Source organism: Dromiciops gliroides, chromosome 2 (assembly GCF_019393635.1).
Source record: "Dromiciops gliroides isolate mDroGli1 chromosome 2, mDroGli1.pri, whole genome shotgun sequence".
Classification (NCBI taxonomy): Eukaryota; Metazoa; Chordata; class Mammalia; order Microbiotheria; family Microbiotheriidae; genus Dromiciops; species Dromiciops gliroides.
In genome coordinates this window covers 70,513,213-70,519,183 of record NC_057862.1, presented here as the reverse complement: position 1 = coordinate 70,519,183, position 5,971 = coordinate 70,513,213, and the positions used below count along the sequence as shown (strand labels likewise).

General features: G+C 40.0%; 1 pseudogene; it reads left to right on the top strand.

The window, feature by feature from the left end:
* Window positions 1–214: 214 nt before the first annotated feature.
* On the top strand, window positions 215–396 carry LOC122745127 (annotated as a pseudogene).
* The last annotated feature ends 5,575 nt before the right edge of the window (window positions 397–5,971 follow it).

The window sequence follows — 5,971 nt, the reverse complement described above, 5'->3', positions numbered from 1 at the left end:
AGAAAGAAAGAAAGAAAGAAAGAAAGAAAGAAAGAAAGAAAGAAAGAAAGAAAGAAAGAAAGAAAATGTTATTGGAGAAAGGGGAACACGTTGGGAGTCTAGTTTATCTTCCCTCTGTTCTCCCAAAGCAGAGACACAACTCAGGGTGTAGGAGGGCAACCAAGGTCCTTCCCCAAGATGCCAAATTCGAAGAGTATTTAAAATGAAAGTTACCATACTTACCTGGCAGGGGGTGATTCCATGATCACAAAGGTAGTTTCCCTAGGGTGAGGCTTATCCATTGCACTCTGGGAAAGTGATGGGGGGGCGGGGCAATGAGGGTTGTGACTTGCCCAGGGTTACACAGCTAGTAAGTGTCAAGTGTCTGAGGCTGGATTTGAACTCGGGTCCTCCTGAATCCAGGGCCAGTGCTTTATCCACTGCGCCACCTAGCTGCCTCTTCTATTGCACTCTGGATGGGCTGTAAAAAAAATAAAAATTAATTAATTAGAGAGAAGGAAGGAAGGAAGGAAAGAGAAAGAAAGAAAGAAAGAAAGAAAGAAAGAAAGAAAGAAAGAAAGAAAGAAAGAAAGAAAGAAAGAAAGAAAGGAAAAAAGAAAGAAGATTACCAGATAGCATGCTGCTCTGCCTACTTGACCTGTCATCTCTTTCTTAATTTTACCTGGTGGCCATCTCAGCCTACCTGCAATCAGGGATTTCCTCCCTCAGGGGCTCATAGCTTAGAAATTTTGTCTCTATCATAGGATAGGATCCTGGGTTCTTTCCCTTAATATGTTGGTCATTTATCCTGGAGTCTGATATATTTCCTCTGCTCCTTCCCTCTGAATTTGTTCTAAAAAGTTGAATTTGTTTGTTACCCCAAAGCATATTTTGTAGTACTTGCCCATATACCAGAATTGCCCATTCTAGCTATGCCTTTGCAGGGGCAACCTAATGAACAGGCACTGGACTTGGTGTGAGGAAGACATGAATTCACAGCTCTTCTTACTGGCTGTGTGATCCTAGGCAAGTCATTTAACTTCTTGGGGGATAATAATAATGCCTACTTCCCAGGCTTGTTGTAAGGATCACAAGAGCTAATAATCATCAATGCACTTGTCACAGTGTTTGGCACAGAACATTTGCTCAATAAATGAATATTCACTTCCCTTTTCCCTTCCAGTTCTAAATCTATGATTCTAATTATTAACCGAACAGTTGGAAATATAGTCTTTGCCCTCAAGAATTTTTGATATGGCCAGGAAGACTAAGATAAGAAACAAAGTATAATATAATACAGTATGCCTCATACACATACATGGCCATAGAAAGTCATCTAAGCCAATCCCTACCTGATGCATAAATTCCCACCCTAAAAGATTCCTGACCAGCTTCTGCTGGATCATTATCTACAGTGATAGGAAACTAACTCAGAGGCAACTTATTTCCATTTCAGGACACCTCTAATTTTTAGAAAGCCTTTCCTTATACTAAGCTCAGATTCAATCACCTATAATTTCTATACACTTTCTTCCACGATATCTTCTTTCTGGAATGACATAGAATAAATTGGATATTTCTTTCTTCAAATAGTTGAAGGATGCTGCCATTTTCCAGGAAGCTGTCTCTTCTCTGGACTAATGTTCCATGTTCATTCAACTTGGAATCTTTAGATGTGGCATGGATTTCCCTCACCATTCTGGTCAGCCTTCTTTAGCTTTGCTCCATCTTGTCAATGTCTGCCCCAAAATGGTGCACTCAAAATAGAACACAGTGTTCCAACTGGTAGAGTGATTCCATTATCTTTCTTTTTTAGGATACTATGCTTCTCTTAGTAAACATAAATATAAACACACACATATGTGTACATATGTGTACACGGTCTACATATGTACACACATTTGTGTGTATACATGTGTGTGCATGTGTACATGTATATGAATTGTGTACATGTATACATATATATTGTGTATTCATTCATTCATCCATTAATTTATTTATTCATTTATATCCTGGTGCATTTTCAATGAACAAAAATCCCTAAATCTTTTTTTATATCAATTGTCTAAGCTATTTCTTCCTCTACATTTGTTCAACTGATTTTTTTTAACCCAAGTATAGATATTTACATTTGATCCCATTAAACTCCATCTTGTTAGGTTTCACCTCTCATCCTAGTTTACAGAGATAATTTTGGATCCAAAATTAGTCATCCATTGAATTGGCTCTCTCCCTTCCAGCTTTGTGTCATTTGATAAACATGACATCTCTGCCTGCCTTCATCCAAATAGCTGATGGCGAATGTTGAATGGGATAGGGCTTGAGCATACAACACCCTCTACCTTATCACTGAGTCATTCATCAACATTCTTTGGGTCAGGTTGTGCCAAGAATTATTCATCTGTCATCTTACTCATATCTCTCCATCATGCGCAGTGCGTGTGTGTGTGTGTGTGTGTGTGTGTGTGCGCGCTCGTGCACACGTGAGCCTTGGTCCAAGCCTGTGCTTTCATCAGTGTGCACAGTTGCTGAGATAGAGTGGAAACTTCCTTCATTAATGCAGATCATTGTGTCATTTGTACCTTACAGTGTTACAGAGTTGCCCAGGGGCATTGAGAGCTTGTGACGTGACCATGTTCTTTCAGCTAGTATATATGAGAAGCAAGACTTCAGCCCATGACTCCCTGCATCCAAGGTAACCTTTCCTCTACCATGTCATGTTGCCTTTGACATACAAAGATATCTATTCTTTAGCGCTTTTCAAAGGCCTTATTGAAATCAAAATAAAGTATGCCTTCAATGTTTCCTTTTTCTACCTGTCCAGTGACCATTAAAAGAGGAAATGAACTGAATCTGGCATGTCTTGTTTTTTAGTGAACTCAAGCTGGCTCCCAGTGATGGCTGCTTCCCTTTCCAAATGCTTGCAAACCACCCATTTCATGATTCATTGTGGAATGTTCCAGTGATTAATGTCAAGTTTTCTGGTTTATAGTTTCCTGAATTCCCCATCCCCCCCTTTCCCTCAGGTAGCATTTGCCTGTCTTCAGCCTTTTGGCACCCTCCTGTGCTGCATGATTTCCCGATCACTGACAGAGGTAAAACAATCACATCTGCAAGTCCTTTCAGTATTCTAGGGTGTAATTATTCTGGGCCAAGAGACAAACTCTTTGAGAGAAGCTCCGAGCTTTAGCTTTCTTATTATAATAATAGCAATTATGACAAAAACAGCAACACATTTACATAGCACTTTAGGGTTTAAAAAGCTTACTTTAATTCCCTCCAAACCATTTGTCTCCTACCTTTTCCAGGCTGAATATAGCTCTTCCTAATTGAAAAGATGGAAGCAAATTTAGGAATTGAGTCATCCTGTTTTCCAGCATCTGTAAATATTATAGCATTCTCCCCTAACAGTACATCCATCCTTTGTTTGGACTGCTTCTTGGGCTCAGCCTGGTTAAAAAGCTCTTTTTATCATCCCTAATATCCATCACCAACTTTAGCTCATTTGGGCCTTTAGCCTTTCAAAAAGGGCCCCTTTTAATTCATGACATTCTTTTCTTTCTTTCTTGGATCCATGAGTCTGCTTCCATCCTTTACAGGATTCTTTAAAAATTGGAGCTTATCTCTGAGCTTCCACTGAAGCCACACTGTTTTTTTTGCATGCCAACTCATCTTCTCTGGAATCATTTATTATCGTACTGTTATAATTTTATAATTTTGTTTCTAAGAGTTGCCCGACCAACACAAGCCATTTTGCTTTTTATAGTCTGGGCCTGGATTGGACCATATAGCAACCCTGTTTAAAAATCTCTAAAGGCTCTCCATATGGCTCTAGAATAAAATGTAAACTCCTCTCTTTGGAATTTAAAGCCCTGCCCAATATGACTCCAACGGACCTTTCCAGACTTATTTTGCACTGGCTCTGCTCATGTGCTCTTCACACACTTCAATCTGGCTATTTTGCACCGACAACATTTCATCTCCCGACTCAGCATCTTTGCACAAGCTGTCTCCCATGCCTGAAATTCACTTAGTCCTGACTTCTGCCCCTTAGAATTCCTTAGCTGCCACCAAGATTCAGTTGTTCAGTTGCTTACCACATGAGACCTTTCTTGATCTCCTCTCCTTCCCTCCCTGCAGGTTGTAAGTGCTCTCCTCTGAAAATTATAGTCATTCGTTTATACTTGTCTGTGTGCATGTTGTAACCTCCCACTAAAATGTAAGCTTCCTGAGGAAAGGGACTCTTTATTTCTTTTTCTTTGTATTCCCAGGACCGTAGCACTTCCTATTTATAATACTTTCTATTTTTAACATTCATCACAACCATTTCAGAAATTCTTGTTGATTCATATTAAATTGAATAACACCATTCATTTTTTCCCTCTTAACTTTTTGAAACCTATCTTCTGTAAAATCAAAGGTGTGAATTTGACCATACTCAGCATTCCCGTCCTTGGATATCTCTAATTCTAAAATGGCAGTGGCTGCTTTCTCCTAAAGTTCCCATTTAGTCCATGCAGCATAGCTTGCTTTAGTTAGGTCATGACCTATTCTTTGTGGCCCCACGGACCATAGAATTCCAGGCCTTTCTATTACTCTTCTATCACCCAAAGTCTGTTTAACTTCATGTTAGTTTGTTCCCTTCATTTCTGTTTCTGTCTCCTGAAACATAAAGATAAAAACTAGGGTGCTATTACAACTCAAAGACTAGAGAGTCCATGGGCTCAATTAAACAGCAAGTGTATTTAGGGCAGACAGATAGGGCAGTGAATGGGGCAGTGGATAGAGTGCCAGGCCTGTAGTGAGGAAGGCCTGAACTCAAATCCAGCCTCAGATACTTAACAGCTGTGTGACTCTGTGCAAGTAACTTAACCTCTGTTGCCTCAGTTTCCCCAATTGCAAAATGAGGACAATAATAGCACCTGCCTCCCAAGTCTGTTGGAAGGATCAAAGGAGATAATACTTTTGAAGCACTTTAAGACCAGTATAAAACTGTTATTCCATGTCTGGCCCTTGATTTACAAATACAAAGAATGAAACAACATCTACTCCGAAAGAACTTACATCCTTAGGAATAAGATCTAGAATCATCTTAAAGATAATCTATTGACTAGTCCAGTCTCTCATTTTGCATTTACATTATAAGAAAACAGGTCCAGGGAAGTTAAATGAGCTACCCAAGAAGCTATAGGTAATAAGGAATGGAGCTGGGATTTTAATCTAGGCCCTATGACCCCCCAAATCCAATTCTTTTCCCACCACACCATGCCTCCTCTCTTTGTGTAGGCTGGGATTAGTTAGAGATGGCTTAATGAGAGCAGATGAAATACACTCCATAAAGTGTTTGGAATTCTTCAGGAGGGAAATGCGTTGTGAACACAGAGTGCTATTATTATCCTATAAATTGGGGGAAATGATAACTTCCAGACCATCTGATTTCAGCTAATTGAAGTTTCACTGTAGTTGGCCGGGTTTATCCATCCCAACAGGATGTCTGTTAGCCTATTAGTTGGAAAGCAAATGCCATGATGTTAACATTTTTCTGGCATATGACTGGCTTGGATGGCTCCCTGACAGCAGAGTTCAAATGGATGTACTTAGAGAGATCCTCCCTCTCATTCTATCTGACAGTTATAACCTTCCCACCCAGAGATGGGCCAGAAGCCATTGCTCCCATGGACTAAGCCCCCAAGGCCTTGTGTCCATGACCCTGGTTTTCTAGGTTTTAGAACAATGCCTCTGTGCTCCTGTTTAGTTCTATGACCTCAAAATATCTATATGAAGGAAAGACCCTTTTTGCCAGGCCCTAGCTGGTATGGCATTAGGGGTAGAGGAACGTGGGTGATGGGAGTGATGATGCTGTATTGCTAACAAGCAGATTCCTCCAGCTGCAGAAGGGGTTATGGAGATGGACCTGATGAAGTTGTTCCATTTTTTTAAAAGTATTATAGTGAATAGCATTGTCACCTAAAAATTACTCACATTTATACAA